Source organism: Schistocerca piceifrons, chromosome 1, assembly GCF_021461385.2.
Source record: "Schistocerca piceifrons isolate TAMUIC-IGC-003096 chromosome 1, iqSchPice1.1, whole genome shotgun sequence".
Taxonomy (NCBI): Eukaryota; Metazoa; Arthropoda; class Insecta; order Orthoptera; family Acrididae; genus Schistocerca; species Schistocerca piceifrons.
This window is the reverse complement of record NC_060138.1, coordinates 28579767-28607022: the sequence shown is the minus strand read 5'-3', so window position 1 is coordinate 28607022 and position 27256 is coordinate 28579767. Positions and strand designations below refer to the sequence as shown.

At 45.2% G+C, this 27256-nt stretch overlaps 1 protein-coding gene across 3 annotated transcripts in view; it reads left to right on the top strand.

Annotated features, from left to right (window-relative positions):
• Nucleotides 1–27256, top strand: part of LOC124788248 (calcium-binding protein E63-1) — a 555703-nt gene that overhangs the window by 314075 nt on the left and 214372 nt on the right. The gene's annotated exons all lie outside the window — the stretch shown is intronic.

Below are 27256 nucleotides of genomic sequence, written 5' to 3'. Positions count from 1 at the left end.
CTTGGTCTCACATTATCCTTAATGTAGCTTATCTTACGCATGGACTACTCAGTTTGTATATTTTGCTTATTTTTTTCATAGTTCCACACAATTTCTTCCTCTTTTCTCGATTGGTCTGTGTTCAGTATTTCCAGGCCTATCAACTGTGCCAATTTATAACTAAAACTGAGAGGGGTGCGATGGGGAGGTTCCCTCGTAAGAACTGATGACAGGGTTAATGTGTGAAGCAGACCCCACGAAGCCATGGATCCAAGTTGTTAACAAGGCACTGTGATAACTGGTGGTGGTTCCATAATGGTGTGAGCTGGGTCCTCTGGTCCAATGGAACCCATCATTGACAGGAAATGGTTAGTTTCGGCTGCTTAGAGACCTGCAGCCATTCACACTCTTCACGTTCCTAGTCAACGATGCAATTCCGTATGGATGGCAATGCTGCAAGTCAGAACATTGTGGACAATTCCAGCAAATGATTTGGCCACCCTGATCGCCCGACACGAATACCATCGAATATTTGTGTGACATGATGGGGAGACCAGTTGGTACAGAAAATCCTACAACATTTTCCCTATTATGGACGGCTATAGAGGCAGCATGGGTCAGAGTTTCTGCAGCAACGACCTGTTGAGTCAATGCCACGTTGAGAAGCTGCAGTGCGACGGGCAAAAGGAGACCCGACACGATTTCAGGAGGCATCCCATGACTCTTGTCACCTCAGTGTATCAGCTATCTGCTGACGTGACTTCCCGGTCGAGTAAGAAATAAACAATTCTGAGGTTAGTTCATTGATATCATCTTATTGTTTTTCTTTGTGGTGTCACCGCCAGACACCACACTTGCTAGGTGGTAGCCTTCAAATCGGCCGCGGTCCGTTAGTATACGTCGGACCCGCGTGTCGCCACTGTCAGTGATTGCAGACCGAGCGCAGCCACACGGCAGGTCTAGAGACACTTCCTAGCACTCGCCCCAGTTGTTCAACCGACTTTGCTAGCGATGGTTCACTGACAAAATACGCTCTCATTTGCCGAGACGATAGTTAGCATAGCCTTCAGCTACGTCATTTGCTACGACCTAGCAAGGCGCCATTACCGGTTATTGATCTCCACTTGGAAAGTCTATCCGTTGCCAATGCTGTATCGACCCATAGCATTTTTCTTTACTCTTTTCTTCTTTTGCCCTCAATCTTCCCTTGTGTTATCAACTTTACTAGTCTGTATATTTGAAATGTAGTAATGTATGTCCTAATTATGCAGTGTGTCTTCTCGCTGTCTGTATACTCTTCGCAGCACTTCGGTGTTAATTATTCTTATTCTTCTCTGTATTCCCCAAAATCCCAGTTGGTTAACATGGGTGCACTGCCCCAATAAACCGCCAAAACCCCAATCGGAACGGTTGACTCACTTCAGTTATGTTCAATTGTTTATGATTTTTTTCTTCACTACTGTCTATTTTGTTAATACTTAAGCATTCTGTAGTAAATTCATATTTCGGTGGCTTCGATCTTTCTATTTTCATATTTTGTGTCCATCCTTCAGAAGTGTGGACATCTGAGAAGTCGAATCCTAGGTTTTAGATCTAGGTTTGTATCTGTGACGATTTTCTTAAATTTTATAGAAGCGTTTCGGGCGTTCTGTATGCGACATTCTATATCGATGTCTGATACCCAGTCTTCACAGAGCAACCACGTCGCAAGGTACTTAAACGTGTCTGCGATTAAATCGTAGATTTGCTTTTGTAAAGCAGCCGGGCTGTCGTGTGACGACCATAAAATACATCTTTTTAGCTTTAATATTCACGCCTATACTGCTGCTGTAGCTCTTTGCCACGTTGACAAGTTGTTCGAGGTCATCTAATCTGACAGCAGTCAGTGCTGTGTCATTAGCGCAGCGAATGTTGTTGATGAAGACTCCATCAACCTCGAAGCCTTTTTCTATGTCACCAAGTGCTTCCTGAAAAATACTCTCAGAGTACAAATTGAATAACACGGGAAACAGAATACGGCCTTGTTGAACTCCTCTAACTGTGCTGTCTGATACTAATATAAATTCTCTATGCAGCGGATGTTTATATCCATTCTTTTGAGAATTTCCATAAGTTTATTATGTGGTACTCTACCGAAGGCTTTTGCATAATCGATAAAACAGATGCCTACATTTTTATCCTGCTCGTAGGAGCTTTGGACTACAACCTGTAGTGCAACTGTTGCTTCCCTTGTGCCTTAAACGAAACTTTGTCTCACGAGTGAATTTCTCGTATTTTTCATACAACTTTTGGTTTATGACTTTCAGAACTATTTTCAGAGAGTGTCTCCTAAAACTGTATACGATCTTCATGTTTTCACTCTTTCTTTTTTTTTGGTATCGGAATGAAAATTGATAATAGCCACTGGACAGAATAATGACGTGTATCATAAATTTTGTTAAACACTTTCTGTAACACTCGGATACCTTCTTCATCAAGGCGTTTAATGAGTCTGGCCAGAATTTCATCAGGTCCTGTTGTTTTATTGGTTTTTGTTTTTCTTATGGCTTTCTCGATTTCCTCTTTCGTAACTGTGTGGCGTTAATGCCACATCGCTGTCAACGTTTACTACATCTTTGTAGCTATACTTTAATGCAGGGTATAGGAAGATTTTGTTACGGTGAGCTAACGAGTAGGTAGGATCACATAGCAGACTCAAAGAACGACGCACCAGATGGTTGGTTGGATAGCGCGGGAACGGCCGGGCGGGCAAGAGCCGCATCGTACTGGAGCAGAGAGAGAGAGAGACAGCCGGGATTCAACCACCACACTGGAAGCCGAGAAGCGAATCTTTCATTATTTATGTTTACTTTTCAGATATTAATACACAGCTCCAACCGTGCTGATGATGATACTTACACTGAGAACTTCTTAATAATAATTTCAGTATTACTCAATTCATCAGGAGATGCTAGCTGTAAATTTTAGTGCTTATCGATGAAATGATGGACCCTATCACTATTGCGCTCTCAAAAGACAAGCATCAAGCTGCTGAGATAGCTGACTGCCAGTTTATGATCTGTTTCCGAAGGGGTAATACATGAATCCGTGTATGAAATGTTATCTCATATAAAGGCGGAAAAGTTTGTTGAGCAATTTCCTCGGGTGACGTACTTGTATAATGTTGTGTTTATTCAGGGGAGTCTACGATCTGTTTTCGAGATGGCAACACGCGAACTAGTGTGTGAAGTGCAACTCCACGTAAAGACGGAATTAACAGTTAAAGGCCGCGCGAGATTAGCCGAGCGGTCCAAGTCACTGCAGTCGTACATTGTGCGGCTAGTCCCGGCGGAGGTTCGAGCCCTCCCTCTAGCATGGGTGTGTGTATTTGTCCTTAGGAGAATTTAGGTTAAGTAGTGTGTAAGTTTAGGGACTGATGACCTTAGCAGTTCAGTCCCATAAGATTTCACACACATTTGAACGTTTTTGAACAGTTAAAAGTTCCCTCGGAAAACATATTTGCGCGATCTCATGTTGACTCTAAGATTGTGTGAGGGATTTTTTGTGATTTTGCGGTTCGCTGGAACTATTGATTAATGACCCGAAATCTTGTTATGAATGTTAGCCATAGACTGGCTCTACAAATAGTTTAACTAATTTTGCGATAAATGAAATACAACATAACTAGTTGGCATCTTAACATTTTACGGTTCTTATTAGGCTTAGCCTTTTAACCTACACACCTGTCACATTACTATGCACTGCTTATGGCACTATCGTTAGAACTCGCGACCGACGGCGAAGAACACAAGCGGGACAGCAGCCACGGGACGTCTTTAGAAGCCGTGAGGCAAGACAGTTGCCTCCAGTTGTGCTAGGGTAGGTGATCGTAGACATTTCTTGTTAAAATTCATCGTGTTTGTTAATCTCGGAACGACTTTAAGGTGGGATGAAATTTCGCTGTAACCCACTGTGCAGCTTACGGAGGTAAAATCTGCGTTTACTATGAGACTACATTTCACTACCGACCCGAATATTCGGTACAATTGGAGGTCGTGATATCAGTACGTTTTACATTACTAATCACCGGGACAGAGCATGAAGACGTCTGAGGGGCGGCTGCATTATGTGGTACGGGATTTCTACGTGTAAACTGACTCAGTGCTTCTTGATGACAATGTGCCATCAGGACGCAAAGCGTCATGACTTAAAACAGTAATCAACTGCAGGATCTTTTCTGGCAGGCGCAATCAACCTGTACTGATTTTAGCGAGCCACGTCACGATAGTCACGAGTCTTGATTCTCTTTTCGTTGTTTCTATGATCTATTTTGTTCTGTCTGCTCTCTCCGTCGGTGGAGTTAGCGAGCTGGAGGTGCATCGTGAGCGGTGTCCCGGCTTTTTATCCGTGCGCACCTGGTCACCACAATACTGCTCAGCCCTGCGCCGGAGCAACACAGAAGACGAGGAAAAAAGCGATAGCAAACAGTATTTGGTCTGATATCTACTGGAATTGACGGAGATGGAGCGCCTGCTCAACTCTAAAAAGTGTACGTGATTTGGACACATCTCTTTCCGTAGAAATGTGTGATCGCAACGTGCCATCCATTACTGACCGACATTTGTTATAGTTCTCTCCATACTTTCGGGCGATGTCAACTATTTGTATTATGCTGTCAACCTTAGCATTCAAAATGTGTCGAGGAAGGACCGCACAGCATATTCTGTATTGAGACTGATTGTTATTGTCTCGCTCGAAACGAACGTGCAGTCGTTTTTCACATTTGCAAGCTCTTCTCGCAACGCATTCATGTAGCTGTTACATCACATTGTACGCGTCCCAAGTTTTTCACACCAGTTAAGGGGAGTTAGATTTAAAAAAAAGTTTTTTCACGTTTTTGGATTTTTATCTCATTATAAAAGTTGCAATTTCCGAATAAAATTATATATACAGGTATATCACATGGGAAATATTTTTTTTTTTTTTAAGTATAATCTGCACCGATTGAAAATGTTAAACTTTTTATGTGCATTGCTTTAAGGTCTAATAAAACAGGTAATTTTTGTATAGAAGGCTGTGGAGTGCTGTGTTATAAAGGTCACGTCCAGAAGAAGATGGGCAACATGCTGAGGAAGTTGAAACAAAGTGTGAGAAACAAGAAACTTTCTGATGATAAAACCATAACAGGCAGGCTGAACGACAAAATGATTGGTGAACTACAGTAGTATTAGGGGATGACCATTAGAAATAATACTGAGGATTTGTTGAGAATGAAGCAGGCAGTATGGGATACCTTCTTCCATCGACTGTCAACTGATGAAAAACCAGTACACCAGCTTTGCCCTCCTGGACCTGATTCATTGTGCAATTACTGCAATGCCCAGTACTCAAACAGTTCATACAGTCATAAACATTCCATCCCAGCAGCAGTCATGGAGCAGCAGTCATGGATATCATAAATCCTATATACAGGGCTATTACAAATGACTGAAGCGATTTCATAAATTCACTGTAGCTCCATTCATTGACATATGGTCACGACACACTACAGATACGTAGAAAACTCATAAAGTTTTGTTCGGCTGAAGCCGCACTTCAGGTTTCTGCCGCCAGAGCGCTCGAGAGCGCAGTGAGACAAAATGGCGACAGGAGCCGAGAAAGCGTATGTCGTGCTTGAAATGCACTCACATCAGTCAGTCATAACAGTGTAACGACACTTCAGGACGAAGTTCAACAAAGATCCACCAACTGCTAACTCCATTCGGCGATGGTATGCGCAGTTTAAAGCTTCCGGATGCCTCTGTAAGGGGAAATCAACGGGTCGGCCTGCAGTGAGCGAAGAAACGGTTGAACGCGTGCGGGCAAGTTTCACGCGTAGCCCGCGGAAGTCGACGAATAAAGCAAGCAGGGAGCTAAACGTACCACAGCCGACGGTTTGGAAAAGCAGAAGCCTTACCGTTTACAATTGCTACAAGCCCTGACACTCGGTGACAAAGTCAAACGCTTTGAATTTTCGGGGCGGTTGCAACAGGTCATGGAAGAGGATGCGTTCAGTGCGAAACTTGTTTTCAGTGATGAAGCAACATTTTTTCTTAATGGTGAAGTGAACAGACACAGTGTGCGAATCTGGGCGGCAGAGAATCCTCAAGCATTCGTGCAGCAAATTCGCAATTCACCAAAAGTTAACGTGTTTTGTGCAATCTCACGGTTTAAAGTTTACGGCCCCTTTTTCTTCTGCGAAAAAAACGTTACAGGACACGTGTATCTGGACATGCTGGAAAATTGGCTCATGCCACAACTGGAGACCGACAGCGCCGACTTCATCTTTCAACAGGATGGTGCTCCACCGCACTTCCATCATGATGTTCGGCATTTCTTAAACAGGAGATTGGAAAACCGATGGATCGGTCGTGGTGGAGATCATGATCAGCAATTCATGTCATGGCCTCCACGCTCTCCCGACTTAACCCCATGCGATTTCTTTCTGTGGGGTTATGTGAAAGATTCAATGTTTAAACCTCCTCTACCAAGAAACGTGCCAGAACTGCGAGCTCGCATCAACGATGCTTTCGAACTCATTGATGGGGACATGCTGCGCCGAGTGTGGGAGGAACTTGATTATCGGCTTGATGTCTGCCGAATCACTAAAGGGGCACATATCGAACATTTGTGAATGCCTAAAAAAACTTTTTGAGTTTTTGTATGTGTGTGCGGAGCATTGTGAAAATATCTCAAATAATAAAGTTATTGTAGAGCTGTGAAATCGCTTCAATCATTTGTAATAACCCTGTACAGAGACCTGGCAAATCCCGAATTACTAGAGAAGTGTCTGCATGCTCAGACTCAAAAATCTCAATGAGTCATTCAGAAATCCTCTATGGACTCGCTTACCAAAAAATGTTTTCGTTGGAATGGAAACCCTAAATTGGGGGTCAGTGATGCTGTTATTGGTTTTAATGATGGCAACATTGGTAGGGTGAAAGTACTACAGGATATGGGAATTAATCCTGGAGCAAATTGCATCAGAGAACTTGAACGGATCGACAAGGTTCGCATTGATACATCAGAATATGCAGCACAGTTGGCCACTAAGGTCCAGAGAGAAGAACAGAAGAAAAAACTTGGAAAAAGACCAGAGGATGATATACAGTATGGTACAGGGTGCTTCTGAGTGACTAAAAATAAAAAAAATTAAGCATATATTAAGTGATTAAGTGAGTTACAAGCTTTAGAAGCAATTCCTGAAAATTTACATTTTCTGTTGCATTTTTCCCTGAATCTCAGAAACAACAACGAGTAGAGTATTCAAATTTTCAGGGAGTAATAACATACATATCCTGAGTCTACTGAACTAAAAGAAGAAAATAATGTTATGTATAATTAAAATTATTTACGATAACGTACGAAAAGAGTACACAAAATTTTAACGGTGTAATTAAAAAATTTTATTTCCGAAAGCGTGGCTGAAATGCAATTAATGCAGTTCAGTAGACTGAGAATATACAGATTAATGTCCTGTAAAAGTATCATGTCAACGGCTATAGTGATTCCTGAAATACAGGGAAGCCAAGTCACTAAATTTAACACTGTCGAGATAGTGCGTTCCAACTCCCCTTAATAGATTTGTCTCCACCGGCGAAGTTTCATTGGAATAAGTTTTCAGTGTGGCTGGTAGAAAGGGCTGCGTCGCAGGGTCGGTTCACTGTAACGAAGCTGTTTTAATTCAAGTCATTTGCGTAAGCTCTAGTCGCCATGAGCAGCGTCTAAACTATTGTTTTCCGAAGTGCAATTCTAACTTCAGCACCTAGTCGGCCACGGTTATCCACTTCTTGTTAACCGTGATTGCCGTATTGGTGTCTTTTAGAGGGAGGACACCTTACAGTGTTGAATGAGTTACTGAAAGTGGAAAATAAAAGTAAACAAGAAAAGTAGACAAACGAAAGACCATTTTACGTGTCCAAGTGCCAGGATAAATACTCGTTTGCAACTCTTTGTAATGAAGAAAAAGCTTTCTGTGTCGTATATATTTAAATATTTACAAAAATGTGAACCTTTATGTTCTGTTGCACCGTTGATATTATCGATTGTGTGCTTTGTATTCTCACTTTCACTGATTTTGCGATACAGAAATAAAATTAATCTGTGTATGCATCAAGAAAAAGTTGTAAAACGCGGATGTACTGAATAATGTAATGAGAACAGTCTTGCATTCTTCTTTGTCAGAATGTTTATTGGACAGCATCCAAGAAGAGCACATTGACTTGTTCAGCAATCCGTAATGCAAAGAAAATGTGCACTGGACGAGGCTACTGTGGATAGTCACCTCAGAATATATTTACAACGAATAAATATGTTCGGTGTGAAACTTCCTGGCAGATTAAAACTGTGTGCCCGACCGAGACTCGAACTCGGGACCTTTGCCTTTTGCGGGCAAGTGCTCTACCGAAGCACGACTCACGCCCGGTACTCACAGCTTTACTTCTACCAGTACCTCGTCTCCTACCTTCCAAACTTTACAGAAGCTCTCCTGCGAACCTTGCAGAACTAGCACTCCTGAAAGAAAGGATATTGCGGAGACATGGCTTAGCCACAGCCTGGGGTATGTTTCCAGAATGAGATTTTCACTCTGCAGCGGAGTGTGCGCTGATATGAAACTTCCTGACAGATTAAAACTGTGTGCCCGACCGAGTCTCGAACTCGAGACCTTTGCCTTTCGCGGGCAAGTGCTCTACCATCTGAGCTACCGAAGCACGACGTAGTTTCATATCAGCCTACTCTTCATCACTACTATATTGTGATCTGAGTCTATATCTGCTCCTGGGTACGCCTTACAATCCAGTATCTGATTTCGGAATCTCTGTCTGACCATGATGTAATCTAATTGAAATCTTCCCGTATCTTCCGGCCTTTTCCAAGTATACCTCCTCCTCTTGTGATTCTTGAACAGGGTATTCGCTATTACTAGCTGAAACTTGTTACAGAACTCAATTACTCTTTCTCCTCTTTCATTCCTTGTCCCAAGCCCATATTCTCCTGTAACCTTTTCTTCTACTCCTTCCCCAACAACTGCATTCCAGTCGCCCATGACTATTAGATTTTCGTCCCCCTTTACATACTGCATTACCCTTTCAATATCCTCATAAACTTTCTCTATCTGTTCATCTTCAGCTTGCGACGTCGGCATGTATACCTGAACTATCGTTGTCGGTGTTGGTCTGCTGTCGATTCTGATTGGAACAACCCTCTGCCCTACCTTCCTATTCATAACGAATCCTACACCTGTTATACCATTTTCTGCTGCTGTTGATGTTAGATACTCATCTGACCAGAAATCCTTGTCTTCCTTCCATTTCACTTCACTGACCCCTACTATATCTAGATTGAGCCTTTGCATTTCGTTTTTCAGATTTTCTAGTTTCCCTACCACGTTCAAGCTTCTGACATTCCACGCCCCGACTCGTAGAACGTTATCCTTTTGTTGATTATTCAATCTTTTTCTCATGGTAACCTCCCCCTTGGCAGTCCCCTCCCGGAGATCCGAATGGGGGACTATTCCGGAATCTTTTGCCAATGGAGAGATCATCATGACACTTCTTCAATCACAGGCCACATGTCCTGTGGATACACGTTACGTGTCTTTAATGCAGTGGTTTCCATTGCCTTCTGCGTCCTCATGTGAAACAGTACGAAACCAAATTACCGTAAACGTCAAAAGGCTCACAGCCAGGTCCATCCACTTCAACATGGCCCACACAAACTATTATGACGAAATAAACAACACAGTGGTACGGTATGAAAGTCGGTTGTTTGGTGTTCTCTGTGGGCAGAGACACTGAACTGCCACAGCTCAAGAGTTTCCTTTGTTTCAGCACAGGTGCTGCAGTGGATAGGCACTTGGTGCAGGGAGTGGCAACTGACCCTTAACATAGACAAATGTAATGTATTGCGAATACATAGAAAGAAGGATCCTTTATTGTATGATTATATGATAGCGGAACAAAGACTGGTAGCAGTTACTTCTGTAAAATATCTGGGAGTATGCGTGCGGAACGATTTGAAGTGGAATGATCATATAAAATTAATTGTTGGTAAGGCGGGTACCAGGTTGAGATTCATTGGGAGAGTGCTTAGAAAATGTAGTCCATCAACAAAGGAGGTGGCTTACAAAACACTCGTTCGACCTATACTTGGGTATTGCTCATCAGTGTGGGATCCGTACCAGATTGGTCTGACGGAGGAGATAGAGAAGATCCAAAGAAGAGCGGCGCGTTTCGTCACAGGGTTATTTGGTAACCGTGATAGCGTTACGGAGATGTTTAATAAACTCAAGTGGCAGACTCTTCAAGAGAGGCGCTCTGCATCGCGGTGTAGCTTGCTCGCCAGGTTTCGAGAGGGTGCGTTTCTGGATGAGGTATCGAATATATTGCTTCCCCCTACTTCTACCTCCCGAGGAGATCACGAATGTAAAATTAGAGAGATTAGAGCGCGCACGGAGGCTTTCCGGCAGTCGTTCTTCCCGCGAACCATACGCGACTGGAACAGGAAAGGGAGGTAATGACAGTGGCACGTAAAGTGCCCTCCGCCACACACCATTGGGTGGCTTGCAGAGTATCAATGTAGATGTAGATGTACGCAGACGTCCTGGCAGGATGCCAGAAACTCCATGTAGTTTAATATTCTAGACAGAGGACGAAACTTTTAAGTTCTATCGGACAGCAAGAGATTAAACGTATTGCTTTACCTCGTTAATATTTCATCAAGCTCCACGCGTACTATGTCCCTTAAGTCTGTCCAAGAAGGTACCTACACCACGCTTGTTCGTCCCCTCCTAGAATACTGCCGTGCTGTGTTGGATCCTTACCGGATAGGAGAAGGACATCGAAAGAGTTCGAAGAAGGGCAGCTCGTTTTGTATTATCGCGAAATAGGGGAGAGAGTGTCACGGATACGGAAAACGAGTAGGGATGACAGTCATAAGACAAAGGCGTTTTGCGTTGCGGCGAGATCCTGTCGTGAAATTTCCATTACCAGCTTTCTCTCGTGAACGTAAAAACATACATAGATAGAAATCATCATCATAATAAAAGAAGAGAAATCAGAGCAAGATTTAAATGTTCATTTGTTCCACCCGCTGTTAAGAGTATGGAACGGTAGACATATTGTCTGGAGGTGGTTCGAAGAACCCTCTGTGAGGCACTTCAGTGTGAATTGCAGAGTAGTCGTTCAGATATAGAAGTCCTGTTCGAAGGCTTTTACCAGTGTCACAGAAAAAGTATATAATTCTACTTAAATTTTTTTTAAGTTGGTGTGACAATATAGCAGGTATTAACATTAAATTTTACTTACCTGTGTCAGAAAATTCGCCACATTCCGCGAAAATCGCGCCTGTATGCATTTTGTCGCTCTGAACATGTTTGCGGTTCTACATATACTTAAAATTCGCGCTTTGTCACAATGTCTGTCAAGTACGCTTTTCACGGATTCCACAACTGACTCCAAGCTAATGTTTGGATCGGCCCCTGCACAAAGGCATGCGTGATTTCCTTACCAACTCTTGTGCTATCTGTGTTCGTGTGCTCCATCTCTGATTATACCAGAGTATAATGGGACTGTGACCACCTTACTTCCTATTTCTTCTCACAGGTTTGATCTTCAGATATCAACCGCCAGGCTATTAACCAGCTGAGGCATGCGTCCAGACCGAAGAGACGGAGTACCATAGAGAAGCAACAATAGGACAACAGTGAGGCAAATTGAACAGTTCTCCGCCATTTTATGTTGTTAAAAGAATGAGTGTGACATAGGATAGCGGTAGATAATGTGGCTACTACTCATAAAATGACAGCCAGGTGTTAAAGTGCAACAGTTACAGGCAGAAAGGAAATTATCCCCGGCTATAGAGGAAGAGCACTTAACGTACATCATCTTTCAGCAGTGACTACATTTAATTAGTCGCAGACAATAGATTGCGCACATTGCAAAGAGAAGACCGGTCTTGATCACTCTTCGTATGACTTATTTAATATATCCTTTTTCTATACATAAGATACATTCAATACAGAAAAATTTCAAAATGAGGAAGAGATATGTGTAGTCAACAAGTTGGGATGAACAGAGATTTGAGAAAGAAACGTTCTAGAAAAAGATTGCTTTTGTACAAATTGTATGTTAGCATGTCGCTAAATTTCTCATACAAAAAAAAAAAGATACAGTTGAGCATACCTTCTACCGAGCAACTATTTTCATGTTTTCAGTATAAACAGAAAAACTTGCGATTTTATATTTCTGCCGTTTCGGAAATGTTACAGAGCATTGGCACAAAATTGTGGGAATATCGAAAGGCATAAGGAATATGACAAGGAAAACTTACTGAAATTAGCTTTATGACACAAGTAAACAAATACATCTATATTCACAAAACGCAGCACAGTTACAGAATAAGTACATTTAGCTTAAATCTTTTTTCCAGTGAATTTAGATCCTGATCATACGGCAGGCACGATTCCAAAAAGAAAGTCAGTCACTGTACGGCTTACGAAGCAACAGATCAACTGTTTTGTCGCTTTCGGAACAAGTACAGAAGGAAGAATAAAAATATGGCGGCTTAACAGTACGCCGTAACACAGCAGGGAACTCTATATGTCGTGCAAAAGCTATGTGTTCTCTATCTCTCTATTCCAGATAGTGTGCAGGAGTTCGTTTCCGCCTAGGTCGCAGAGTGACGGAGCACACATGCAGGTTTTAGCTGCCATGCAACGTGGCCAGAGGCGCTATCTGCTACGCAGTGTTTGCACGTGGATTATGCACAACAACACCATAAAGGCGCGTCAACAGCAGTAAATCTCTCTCGACGCCGTTGCACGAGGCAGAAAACCCGGGGGGGGGGGGGGGGGGGGGCGGTCAGGGGGAAGACAGGTGAGAGATGGCAGTAACAGGTACCATCCGTGTGGCGAAACACAGGAGCAGAAACCACGCCACGAGCAACTCAGCACAGTACTTGCTTGCGGACACTTTGTGTGCACATTCAGGTCCGCGGAAGTGCGGTAGAGAAGCCAGAATTCTCCCAGAAATCTTAAACATTGTCTCCATGTGGAGAACGAGTCCAGAATATAAGCGGAAGCAATATATCGTACTTTTCCAGTAGCTGAAAAGAAGCAGCCAAGGAAATACAGGGAGTGACCAAAAGACGGGGAGTTCGGTCGTCGAGTGTTGCAGCGTATGCGGTGTCTTTGTCTCTCCCTACAGTCCCGGAAGAAGTGGATGCCTGGCGTCCCACATTCTGATCGTCGGGCATGTGATGCTCAACACCAAGTGACGTCACGGCTCTTCAGATGCTTGTGGTCGCCGTGTGCGGCAGTTTATGTATGTTGAAACATTGTCTCTGCGATACGCAAGATCCTCTTGACTTCGGAAACCCGCGTTCTTGTGTAACCTCCGACATGTTGCAACCCATGCGTCCCTCATTGGCCTCGTTCGAGTACGGTTAAATCGCGACGTGCAGCCACGTTCACACCACAACTGTCTGTAACACTCTGAGCAGTTACCGTGTCTAAACCCGCGCCGTACGCCGGATGTTGTGTACTTGTGGTACAATTAGATGAAGAGATGGGCGCTTGAGAGGAAATCTTGGCAAGCCACATGAGGGCTGATGACAAAAACGCAAGGAAAAAAGTACTTACAGTGGTCAGCAGACTCCACACTTGTTCAAGAGATATCAGCATTAATTTCGGAAATCATACTCGTATTTTTAGATATCCAACTGCCTTATAAAGGCTGTTTTTGTACGAAATTTCAACGAGTAAAGTCTAAATCTACATATACATCCATACTCTGGAAGCCACCTGACGGTGTGTGGCGGAGGGTATCTTGAGTACCTCTATCGGTTCTGCCTTCTATTCCAGTCTCGTATTGTTCGTGCAAAGAAGGATTGTCCGTCTGCCTCTGTGTGGGCTCTAATCTCTCTGATTTTATCCTCATGGTCTCTTCGTGAGATATATGTAGGAGGGAGCTATATACTGCTGGACTCCTCGGTGAAGGTATGTTCTCGAAACTTCAACAAAAGCCCGTACCGAGCTACTGATCGTCTCTCCTGCAGAGTCTTCCACTGGAGTTTATCTGTCATCTCCTTAACGCTTTCGCGATTACTAAATGATCCTGTAACGAAGCGAGCTGCTCTCCGTTGGATCTTCTCTATCAACCCTATCTGATACGGATCCCACACTGGTGAGCAGTATTCAAGCAGTGGGCGAACAAGTGTACTGTAACCTACTTCCTTTGTTTTCGGATTGCATTTCCTTAGGATTCTTCCAATGAATCTGTCTGGCATCTGCTTTACCGACGATCAACTTTATATGATCATTCCATTTTAAATCACTCCTAATGCGTACTCCCAAATAATTTATGGAATTAACTGCTTCCAGTTGCTGACCTGCTATATTGTAGCTACATGATAAGGGATCTTGGCCAGTCGTTAAAGTATTGTGCAGGAAGCCGTAACTGTTACTTCTACATCTATATTCTGCAAACCACCGTGAGGTGCATGGCAGTAATTACGTACCATTATACCAGTTATTAGGGGTTCTTCTCGTTCCATTCACGTAAGGAGCGCGAAAAGAATTATTGTTTGAATGCGTCTGTGCGTGCAGTTATTATTCTTATTATCGCGATCCTTCTGTGAGCGATACGTAGGAGGTTGCAGTATATTCCTAGAGTCTTTATTTAAAGCCGGTTCTTGAATATTAGTTAATAGACTTTCTCGGGATGGTTTACGTCTATCTTAAAAAGTTTTCCAGTTCAATTCCTTCAGTATCTCTGTGACACTCCCCCACAGATCAAACAAACCCGTGACCATTCGTGCTGCCCTTCTCTGTATACGTCGAATATCCCCTGTTAGTCCTGTCTGATACAGGTCCCACACACTTGAGCAGTATTCTAGAACCGGTCGTACAAATGATTTCAAGGCATTCTCCTTCGTAGGCTGACTGAGTTGACCAATTCCAACCGTGACTCACTGATATTACAGTCATAGGATACTATGTATTTTCGTTTCGTGAAGTGTACAATTTTACATTTCTGAACATGTAAAGCAAGTTGCCAATCTTTGTACGAGTTTGAAATCTTATCAAGATCTGTGTGAATATTTATGCTGCTTCTTTCAGGCAGTACTTCATTATTGATAACTGCGTCACCTGCAAGAAGTTTGAGGCTACTGTTAATATTCTCTGCAAGACCCGCCTGGGTAGCCGAGCGCGCTAACGCGCTGCTTCCTGGACTCGGGTAGGCGCGCCAGTCGCGCATCGAATCCGTCCGGCGGATTAACAACGATGGCCGGTGTGCCGGCCAGCCTGGATGTGGTTTTTAGGCGGTTTTCCACATCCCGCTATGTGAATACCTGGCTGGTCCCCACGTTCCGCGTCAGTTACACGCGCCGCAGACATTTGAAACACGTCCGCACTGTTTCACGATTTACACTAGATGCAGACAGTTGGGGTACACTGATTCCGTCATGGGGGCACGGGGTGGCGGCAGGAAGGGCATCTTTGGCCATCCCTTGGTCTGCGTTCGGCAGGGCAGCAGTGCGCACCGCGCTCGGCCGTCCACGCCGCTGCGCGCGCGGAGTGTTTTGTTTACTTCCTCGTCACAGCGCTTCTCAGTCGAACAAGCTGTAATGGCCAACTCTTACAGGAAGAACACTCTTAAGTTCACCTTCTCAAACGAATACGCACGACCCAAAGCACTGGCCGTCGAACGCTTCCTACGCGAAGACGTGAAGATCCCGCGTGACGAACTCATCGGCATACACCTATCGATCATTAGCAGCGTTTTTATGTTAAGATGACTTCCGACGCTGCCTGCAACGAGATCATTCAAAGGACGCGACATGGACTAAAATTTCGCCACTCCGATGGAAACGTCGGGCCTGTGGATGTCGACCATGCAGGACTTGGCCTTCGGACGATCCGTGTATTCGAACTGCCTTTCGAGGTGACTGAAGATGAAGTCATCGCGGCGCTAAGCCCGTTCGGAAAAGTCCAGAGCCACGTAGCCGAGACATGGGCACAGTTTACGACGTATCCGGTGCTTAATGGTGTGAGACAAGTCCGAATCGATCTCAAACGGCACGTTCCATCGTACATTTCTATCGGCGGCTGCCGTGCGGTGGTCATTTACGACGGACAACCTCGAACATGTTCCGGTTGTGGCAAAGAAGGCCACGTCCGTAATGAATGCCTGCAACGCCGCATCACACAACTAAGGCCCGACGATACGAACGCCGACAGAACCACGACCACCCTTCCAGTCACCTATGCGGCGACACTGCACGTCCAGCCCTCACAGGGCGCCGTTCACGAGCGGCTCTCTGGTCCGATACGCCCGGAGGCGTCCCAGCACCTTGACACCGGCGATGCCGCCCGTGAACATGTCCAACAGCCGGACACACCCACGATAGAAGATCACAAGGATACCAGTGAGAGTGTTCTGGAGAATGAAGACCGCATCATAGCACCCGCGGCTTTTGTACCGGAACGACGTGAATCTCTTCCTTCCTCAGACACCGAAACTCATTGCCGAAAGCAGAAGTCGCCCAAACGACGAAAAAAACGCCGCAAGACATCAGACTCGACCATTGAGCCCCCTCCGCAGGACGAAGAGATGCCACATCACTCCGACGGAGAACACGATAACACTTTCTCCTCTGCCACGGAGACGCGTCATCCACAAGACGGTGAACCGTCCGACAGAGATCGTGCGTAAGCCCCGCGCCCAGAAGCCATGGAACATTGCACGCCTGTTGTCACCGACGCCATTGAGCCGACTCGGCCAGCGCTGCCACCTCTCGCCGATGTCAAACCTGTCGGACACCTTTCATGGGCGGATGACACGGATTTCCCGCCTCCATCTGATGCGGAAATGTGATCTGTTTCTCCGTTAGACCAAAACTAAAATGGGGGAAGTTTCTACGGCGAATCCTGCGACTTCTATGGACTTCCAGCATCCACCACAACAATCTTCACCAGCTACGAACCTATCAACAGCACGGATCTCCCATCAGGCGTACCGAATAGCTACTATCAATACTAACCATATCGGCTCCCACGCTAAACTTCAACTGCTCCGTGACACGCTCAGAGCAGCGGACATCGACATCGCCCTGTTGCAAGAACTGAGGACAGCGACTTGGACTGGGTGTTATGGATATGAGACGTACGCCGCCCCTGCAGCTATGGAACACACAGGCGCAGCCATCCTCCTCCGAGAAGGAATTGCAGTTTCCGATGTCGCATACCTCCCATCAGCGCGAGGGGTGGCCATAACAGTTGAAGGACTCAAAATCATAAATCTCTACGCCCCATCGGGCACTGACAAACGGAGGGATCGCTCCCAGTTTTACGCAGAAGATATCACGCCTTTATTCCTCGGTTGATACGATCATCTCATCGTAGGCGGAGATTTCAACTGTGTTCTCGAGCGCACAGACCAATACCCCCATTTCAACACATGTCCCGAACTTCGCTTCCTCGTCCGCCGCCTTCGTCTCCTCGACACTTGGCGAGTGGTACACGGCGACCGCCCGGGGTATACACACATCACGAGCCACTCCGCCAGCCGACTTGATAGAATATACATCTCTAACGCTCTAAAATCAGTTCTCCTCGACGCGGAACGTTGGCCATCTGCCTTTTCGGATCATGACATCTATATCTGTACTATGAACCTACGTCGACAATCTATATGGCGCAGTGCAGGACCTTGGAAACTCAATGTCGCGCTACTGCGGGACCCTGAGTGTCGACAACAGGTCACCGACACGTGGCACACCTGTGTTCAGCGCATTATGCGTTACGAGACCACACTGCAGTGGTGGTTGCTGTGCGCCAAACCGGCCATCCGACGCACATTGACACACTATGGCAGAGCCAAAGCCAGGTGGAATCACCATACAACTGATTTCTACTATAGCGCTCTACGTGAACTCATGGATCATCCTCCATCCCCGGATCGCCTCAAAGAAGCTCAACGCATCAAGGCAAAGATTTTATCCTTGACCAGATGCCGTCTAGAGGGAGCCATTGTACGAGCCCGCAGCCAAGACAGGATTAATGGTGAAGAACCTTCTATGCATCATATTGTTCAAAATGTTCGTCGACGCCGACAGGCTTTAATGACAACTTTAGACTTACCTGATGGACGACGGCTGACTTCGCAAGCTACCATTGCGGATGCATTCACAACGCACTATCGACTTTTCTATCAAGAAGTACCTGCCGGTGCAGAGGCCATTGCTGAGGTTGCCCATGAGACACTTGGTACCTTAAACGCAGCAGCTGCAACCCTCCTGACTGCTGAAGTGACTACAGACGACGTCCAAGGCGCTGTGGCCAAGGGGTCTCTGAATCGATCTCCCGGCCCGGATGATTTACCTCTCGAATTTTACAGAACCTTCCAAGATTTGATGATGCCACGATGGAGGGACATGTACTGGGAACTTTTGTCCGGCGCGGCGAACCCGCCACCAATGTTCATGGAAGGCTAACTTGTACCAGTCTCGAAACCCGCAGGAGGAACACGACTCGACAGTTATCGGCCGATCACGTTACTCAATTCGGACTTCAAGATTTTCACACGCCTTCTAGCAGTGCGACTCAAACATGTCTTACGGGACATTGTTTCCCACGAACAAACATCCTTAGGCGGCGATCGTAATATACAGACGGCCCTCAGTGAATATCGAGATGTGATCGCTGTGGCAACACACTCGCGACTGCCAGGCGCTTTAATCTCCATCGACTTCAAACAAGCGTTTGACCGCGTCAATCATGCATTCCTCGACGCAGTGATGGACCGAATGGCAATTCCCCCGACGTTCACGCAAGTGATTATGCGGCTCCTTCGTGGAGCAACGTCCAGACTTCTCGTCAACGGCAGACTTACAGAACCTATACGGATTGAACGCTCAGTACGGCAGGGTTGCCCTTTGTCGACGGTACTTTATGCCATTGCGATGGAACCACTCATTTGCGGATTACGGCGACGTTTGACAGGTATTCCACTCCGGGATCATATGTTCCGCTGCCGAGCTTACGCGGACGACTTGGCCCTCGTCGTACGTTCAGCGGCCGACGTACAAGCTGCGATGCAGTGGATTACCCGTTACAGTGCAGGGGCAGGGAGCGCTATGAACGTGGCAAAATCATGCGCCATGAAGATCGGCCGCGACCTTCCCGCAGACAGCGTAGTTCCATTTCAACTGGTGGACACCATTCGTTGTCTCGGATTGGTGTACACGCGAGACATTCGCCGCACCTCGGCGATCAATTTTCGGGCGCTGCTGCAACGCATCCGGGCCAACATACAAAATCACATACTGTGCCCGCTGAATATGTGCCAGAGAGTCACCTTCGTCAATACCCATCTGGCAGCTCGGATACCCCATATAGCGCAGATTCTGCCCATCACTGCGACAATGGCGGCCAGGTTACAGGCGGCATTCGGATATTTCATTTGTTCTGTACACATCTTCAAAGTCCAGTATGAAGCTCTCACCTTACCGAAGCGGGATGGTGGCCTCGATCTGGTTAATGTGAGAGCCAGGACAACGGCACTTTACACCAATACTATGCTCCGGTTATGGAAAAGCCAAAATGCTAGTTTTACTGGAATGTTGACCACCGAGCTCGCGCCTGTTTCGAGACGCCCACCGACGTCTTTGGCACACATCCCACCTCCGATGTCACATATCGGCCGTTTCTTTTTGGAGTACAGCTACATATGCACCGAGCTCCCCAGGACCAGGAAGACGACCACCCGCGACATCTACCGCCTTCTCCGAAAGTCTCCACCCCGCAACCCCGTCGAAACACGTCACCCCCAGGTTTCATGGCCTACAGTTTGGAAAACGATCCACCAACCATATCACACCACTGACACCACCTCTCTGTGGTACCTTCTCGTCAACGGCAAGTATACTACAAGACAGAAACTGCATCGCATCGCACTGGTGGACTCACCCCTGTGCCTCAAGTGCAATGTCGAAGATACAGATTTACATCGTTTTGAGTGTGGGCCAGCAGCAGCTGTCTGGACCCTCGTACAGAAGGTTGTGGCTTTCTACCTCCGAGTACCACCACATCACGTTTCTCCCACTATGATGATATATCCCGACACGACCTACTTTCCATCGGCAAAGTGGCACGCCATCACATGGATCAGTGGCATGGCTGTCAACTACCTCTTCCGGGACGACATCGTCGATCCGGTGGACTTTTGGACACGCCTCCAAGTACATCACCACACCCTTCGCCGGCATCGACACTATCGGGCCACTTTCGCGAACTATTTACAGAGCATTTTCACCAACCCGCCTCAAAGCTGGAATCTCAACGAACCGTGCCAGCCAAGGCTGGACAATCCCACGTTCCCCTTCAATGGTCAATGATAGAATGCATTTTGTTCTGCTGGCGCGCCAAAGTGGAGCATGGCGCGGAAAGTATTCCTATTTTATTTCAGTTCTCTTTTCTCCTCCTCTTCTAAGTTTTTTTTTCTCCTTACACATGTTTATCCTTTTCACACATAGCTCTCTATCTGCACCCTATTTGTTTTCTTTCTCTTGTGCTCCAAAAAAAAAAAAAAAAAAAAAAATGCTGCTGATGGTGAGAAGACTGTATACTCATTTATGTTAACAAAAAACATACAAATACAAAAGACGGCCGTTGCGGAAATATAGCTACCTTTTATGTTTTACGTTTTCACAGGATATTGTGTTATTTATGAAGAACGTCGTCTTTTATTTTTATACCCAACAAGAGGTTTTTATTTGTTTTCTTAAAAAAAACACTTAGTAGAGCACTTACATAAAAAAAAGGGCCGGTGTGCCGGAAAGCCAAAAAAAAAAAAAAAAGCGCGCTAACGCGCTGCTTCCTGGACTCGGGTAGGCGCGCCGGTCCCAGATCGAATCCGTCCGGCGGATTAACGACGAGGGCCGGTGTGCCGGCCAGCCTGGATGTGGTTTTTAGGCGGTTTTCCACATCCCGCTATGTGAATACCTGGCTGGTCCCCACGTTCCGCGTCAGTTACACGCGCCGCAGACATTTGAAACACGTCCGCACTGTTTCACGATTTACACTAGACGCAGACAGTTGGGGTACACTGATTCCGTCATGGGGGCACAGGGTGGCGGCAGGAAGGGCATCTTTGGCCATCCCTAACACTAACACTGCCAAATCCGTTGTAACCACGCCGACCCTTGCGATCGCTGCGGGACTATGGCGTAAGCGAAAGAAGAAGATGATTCATATTCTCTGCAAGGTCACTGATATACAACTTGAACAGCAGGGGTCCCAACACGCTTCCCTGAAGAACACCTGAAGTTACTTCTACATCTGACGATGACTCTCTATACAAGACAACATGATGCTTCCTCCCTACCAAAAAGTCCAGAAGCCAGTCACAAATTTCACTTGATGTCCCATATAATCGTACTTTTCCTCCGAAGCGTAGGTGTGCTAATGAGTATTTTCGAAACTCAAGAAGTACTTCATCTACCTGACCGCCTCGACCCAAAGCTTTCAGTATGTCATGTGACAAAAGTGCGACTTGGGTTTCACATGATCGATGTTTTTGGAAACCATATCGACGCTAGTTGGTACTGAGGAGGTCATTTATACAAGTAACCTCATCAGAATACGTTCTAAGATTCTACAGCAAATCGATGTCAAGGATATTGGACGTTAGCTTTTTGGATCACATCTACTACCCTTCTTGTAGGCGGGTGTGACCTGTGCCTTTTTCCAAGAACTGGGCACGGTTGTTTGTTCCACCGATCTACGATAGGTTATAGTTAAAGGAGGGGCTAACTGAGCCGCAAATTCGGTATAGAATTTGATAGGGATTCAATCGGGCGCTGGGGCTTCGTTCAATTTTAACGATTTTATGTGCTTCTCGACACCACTGACACAAATATTTAATTAATCTTTTCATTGGTACCTGTATGAAATTGGGGTAATTCTCCTGAGGTTTCCTTTGTAAACGAGCGTTTGAGAACGGAGTTAAGGATGGAAATCGACCGACTCGGTGGCGACTCAGTATTCCTGCGCTTCTTCGAAAAACGTTGTGTGTGCAGTCTGACACAAACGAAATGATTCATCAATAAACTCGAGTATTTCTCGAGTTACGCAAAACGTTTCCATCTCTATCTTCGTTGCGGCGTTTTTAACGTACACTGCTGTACAATGTAGAAAAAAAGCGGAAAAAATGCGACTAGAAGTCTCGCTCTGAGAGTTCCGTACGAACTGAATTATGTGTACTGACAGTTCGTCCATAGCAGTGTTCGTCGACATGAGATCCGCGGTCCGCATGCTGCACCGCGGCCCGCGGTTCTGAGCAGGGTTGTTGATAAAATACCCATACACAGATGTTTTCCCTAAAATGCATCTTTATACATCGCTAATATCTTTTCCTCGATATATCGATATCGACAATATGGATCTCCGATATTTTTGTTTTATATTACATTTTTTTCGCAATTTTCGGTAAATATTTAAAATTGTTCTTTTGACATTGTTGTAGAACATAATTTTGGTTTCACTGTGTGAGAGAGTTTTCCTTCTTTTTGAATATTCATCACGTCCAATTTTTGTCTTTTGCTGTGTGAAGCACCTATAAGTGGCACAAAGAAGAAGTCCGATTGCAATGGGGGTGGTGGTGTGAGAATAACAACATATCCGATGTGAAGAAATACCACACCAACTGCTTTAAAAAACAATTTTAACGCAACTAGTGTCCTATTACTTTTCATCGACAGTCTTCAAAAACAGTCGCTGATGAACAAGAATCTGAATGACGAGATTGGTCTTTACGGCGGGCGGAGACGTGTGAGGGAGGGGAAATGGTGACGTAATCGATGCTCGGCGCTACCAACAAAAACAGCAAAGTTTAGCTTCACTACGCAATTTTGACACTAAAACTGCTAGGTCGCTGGCGTTTGCACAAATGGAAAAACAGGGAACTCGTCACGAAGTGGTCCGGACAAATCCGATATGTGACGAAAGGGGACCACGGTCCCGTCGGACACCTCTTACTGCGCCACTTACATGCAGTTACCATTGTTAGCAAAGTGGTTATCGCCAAGCGTGAGCGTGCATCGCTTTTTTTTTTTTAAATTCATAAGCACGCTGCTGGATTATTAATGTACAGAATATGTAATAATAAATCAGTACTTAGATACACAGCACTAAAACCGGCAATATACTTACAATATGCAGCCTATATTTTTACGTCGATACACCGGTATATCGAATCTTTTCGATATATGAACGACCGATATTGGTATCTTTTTTAATATCGATTTATCGGATTCCCAATATTTTTAAAAATATCGACAGTCCTAGTTCGCAGCTGTATTTTATAATAGTATGCCTGTACCAACTTACAGTCGAATTAAAAAAAGTCAACTAACATTACAAGCTTCTGAAGAGTGTAATTCTCCTGCTCAGCAACAAATAAAAATACACAGAAACACAGTAATATTTTAATGTATGCTTTATTTTAATTGTTTTGGTGACTTTCGCAGTGAGCTAATTAATGCCGATAGTTTAGCTCAGGGTCAGAGGAACAGGCACGTTTGTCGTCGCGGGGCGAAGGGACGTGATGAGGGGAATGTTTTCTTGTTTGCCTTCCAATGGTAACAATTAATTTCGAACGAAAATAGTGTGCATTATTGAATGGTTAAGTCCGTCGGAACAGGTTTCAGAAGCCCCAACGGTACTGTCCGACCGCCGTGTCGTCCTCACCTGACATGGCTCACTGGCTGCTGACATGGAGGGGCACGTGGTCAGCACACTGCTCTTCCAGCCGTTATCAGTTTTCATAGCCGGAGCCGCTACTTTTCATTTAAGTGGCTCCTCAACTGGCCTCACAAGAGTTCAGTGCCAACAACACTCGGATATCGTTTAAACAAGTTTTATCGCTTTTTTTCTTTTCGTTAATGTTTTCAGTTTTTGCTTGGTACTTTGATTTTGTGGTTATCCACATAGTTTTACGTTTTTTGTTCCTTCGCTGAATTTCAGGCGATAGGATTTCTTTCGGGTATGGTTTCAATGTGAGGCCTGTGTGACTAAGGAGAAAGGGCCATCACAGAAGTTGGGAAGGAAAACATAGGTACAAAAAAGGTAGCTGCGAAGCAACCATGGGTAACAGAAGAAATACTTCAGTTGATTGATGAAAGGAGGAAGTACAAACATGTTTCCGGAAAATCAGGAATACAGAAATACAAGTCGCTGAGGAATGAAATAAATAGGAAGTGCAGGGAAGCTAAGACGAAATGGCTGCAGGAAAAATGTGAAGACATCGAAAAAGATTTGATTGTCGGAAGGACAGACTCAGCATACAGGAAAGTCAAAACAATCTTTGGTGACATTAAAAGCAACGGTGGAAACATTAAGAGTGCAACGGGAATTCCACTGTTAAATGCAGAGGAGAGAGCAGATAGGTGGAAAAAATACATTGAAAGCCTCTATGAGGGTGAAGATTTGTCTGATGTGATAGAAGAAGAATCAGGAGTCGAGTTAGAAGAGATAGGGGATCCAGTATTAGAATCGGAATTTAAAAGAGCTTTGGAGGACTTACGGTCAAATAAGGCAGACGGGATAGATAACATTCCATCAGAATTTCTAAAATCATTGGGGGAAGTGGCAACAAAACGACTATTCACGTTGGTGTGTAGAATATATGAGTCTGGCGATATACCGTCTGACTTTCGGAAAAGCATCATCCACACAATTCCGAAGACGGCAAGAGCTGACAAGTGCGAGAATTATCGCACAATCAGCTTCACAGCTCATGCATCGAAGCTGCTTACAAGAATAATATACAGAAGAATGGAAAAGAAAATTGAGAATGCGCTAGGTGACGATCACTTTGGCTTTAGGAAAAGTAAAGGGACGAGAGAGGCAATTCTGACGTTACGGCTAATAATGGGAGCAAGGCTAAAGAAAAATCAAGACACTTTCATAGGATTTGTCGACATGGAAAAAGCGTTCGACAATATAAAATGGTGCAAGCTGTTCGAGATTCTGAAAAAAGTAGGGGTAAGCTATAGGGAGAGACGGGTCATATACAATATGTACAACAACCAAGAGGGAATAATAGGAGTGGACGATCAAGGACGAAGTGCTCGTATTAAGAAGGGTGTAAGACAAGGCTGTAGCCTTTCGCCCCTACTCTTCAATCTGTACATCGAGGAAGCAATGATGGAAATAAAATAAAGGTTCAGGAGTGGAATTAAAATACAAGGTGAAAGGATATCAATGATACGATTCGCTGATGATATTGCTATCCTGAGTGAAAGTGAAGAAGAATTAAATGATCTGCTGAACGGAATGAACAGTCTAATGAGTACACAGTATGGTTTGAGAGTAAATCGGAGAAAGACGAAGGTAATGAGAAGTAGTAGAAATGAGAACAGCGAGAAACTTAACATCAGTATTGATGGTCACGAAGTCAATGAAGTTAAGGAATTCTACTACCTAGGCAGTAAAATAACCAATGACGGACGGAGCAAGGAGGACATCAAAAGCAGACTCGCAATGGCAAAAAAGGCATTTCTGGCCAAGAGAAGTCTACTAATATCAAATACCGGCCTTAATTTGAGGAAGAAATTTCTGAGGATGTACGTCTGGAGTACAGCATTCTATGGTAGTGAAACATGGACTGTGGGAAAACCGGAACAGAAGAGAATCGAAGCATTTGAGATGTGGTGCTATAGGCGAATGTCGAAAATTAGGTGGACTGATAAGGTAAGGAATGAGGAGGTTCTACGCAGAATCGGAGAGGAAAGGAATGTGTGGAAAACACTGATAAGGAGAAGGGACAGGATGATGGGACATCTGCTAAGACATGAGGGAATGACTTCCATGGTGCTAGAGGGACCTGTAGAGGGCAAAAACTGTAGAGGAAGACAGAGATTGGAATACGTCAAGCAAATAATTGAGGACGTAGGTTACAAGTGCTACTCTGAGATGAAGAGGTTAGCACAGGAAAGGAATTCGTGGCGGGCCGCATCAAACCAGTCAGTAGACTGATGGGAAAAAAAAAAAAAAAAAAAAACCATCATTGACAGAATGAACGCACCATTTGTACTGTATCTTGCAAAATATGCTGAAACTGACGGCCATCAACTTCAATGCAAGCATGACATCGGCGAACAAGATTCTGACGCATCCTGAGGACTATCCCTGGTATGTGTCGAATCACATCACAGGCAGCTACAATTCTGATAGTTAAGTCCATCTCCGTATCCACTGAGGTCTCATACTCAAGTGACTTTAGATATCCCCGTAGGAAATAAGCAAGGGGATACAGATCAAGTGACCTCGCAGGCCATGGTTAGGACCTCCCCTTCCAATCCAGTGGCCAGAAGGTACAGCACCGAGGTGGCTGCGTACGTCCACACTGAACTGAGGCGGTGCACCGTCACGTTGTGTCCACATCCTCTCACGGAGGTCCAAGAGTCGTTCCCCAACAAGTCAGGTAGAACTCTTTGCACCATCCTCAAGTACAGGTGGCCATTCAGACGGCCAGGTTGAAGACATGCCCCAATGAGATTTTCACCTTCACAGCAAAACGTACTTGATAGCGTGAAACGTACGTGATGGTGCAACTGATTCACTGCTACACAAGGCTATTCCTGCTGTTCGAAGTACAATCACCATCAAATAAGACATCGTCAGTAAACTTCACGATTTAGAGGAAATCTGGTTGATCAATCCATTGTTGGAGCAACCACTAACACAATGCGACTCTTGTGCAAAGTCAGTCACCAAGCACTGCGTGGACTCGTTGTGGATGATATGGATGTAGTTTGTGTAGTACTCGCCACACACTAGTGTGTCCAGCCCCATTTCACGTGCAATACGACTGTAGTGGGGTCCGCTGCATCGCGTTCCAGCACCTCCTCTTGAAAACAGGGTGTGCGCGTTGTCTTCATGTTGCCAGATCGCTCGTTTCTTCTTTCCAATGGATCAGTCTGCCGCATTCATCGTCCGAGAGAAATAAACCCTCGTCGTGAGGGATGATGAATGGTAGGTTCAAACGGCTCCGAGCACTATGGGACTTAACTTCTGAGGTCATCATCAGTCCCCTACAACTTAGAGCTACTTAAACCTAACTAACCTAAGGACATCACACACATCCATGCCCGAGGCAGGATTCGAACCTGCGGCCGTAGCGGTCGCGCGGTTCCAGGCTGTAGCGCCTAGAACCGCCCGGCCACTCCGGCCGGCGTGCCTGTCAGAAAATCGTTT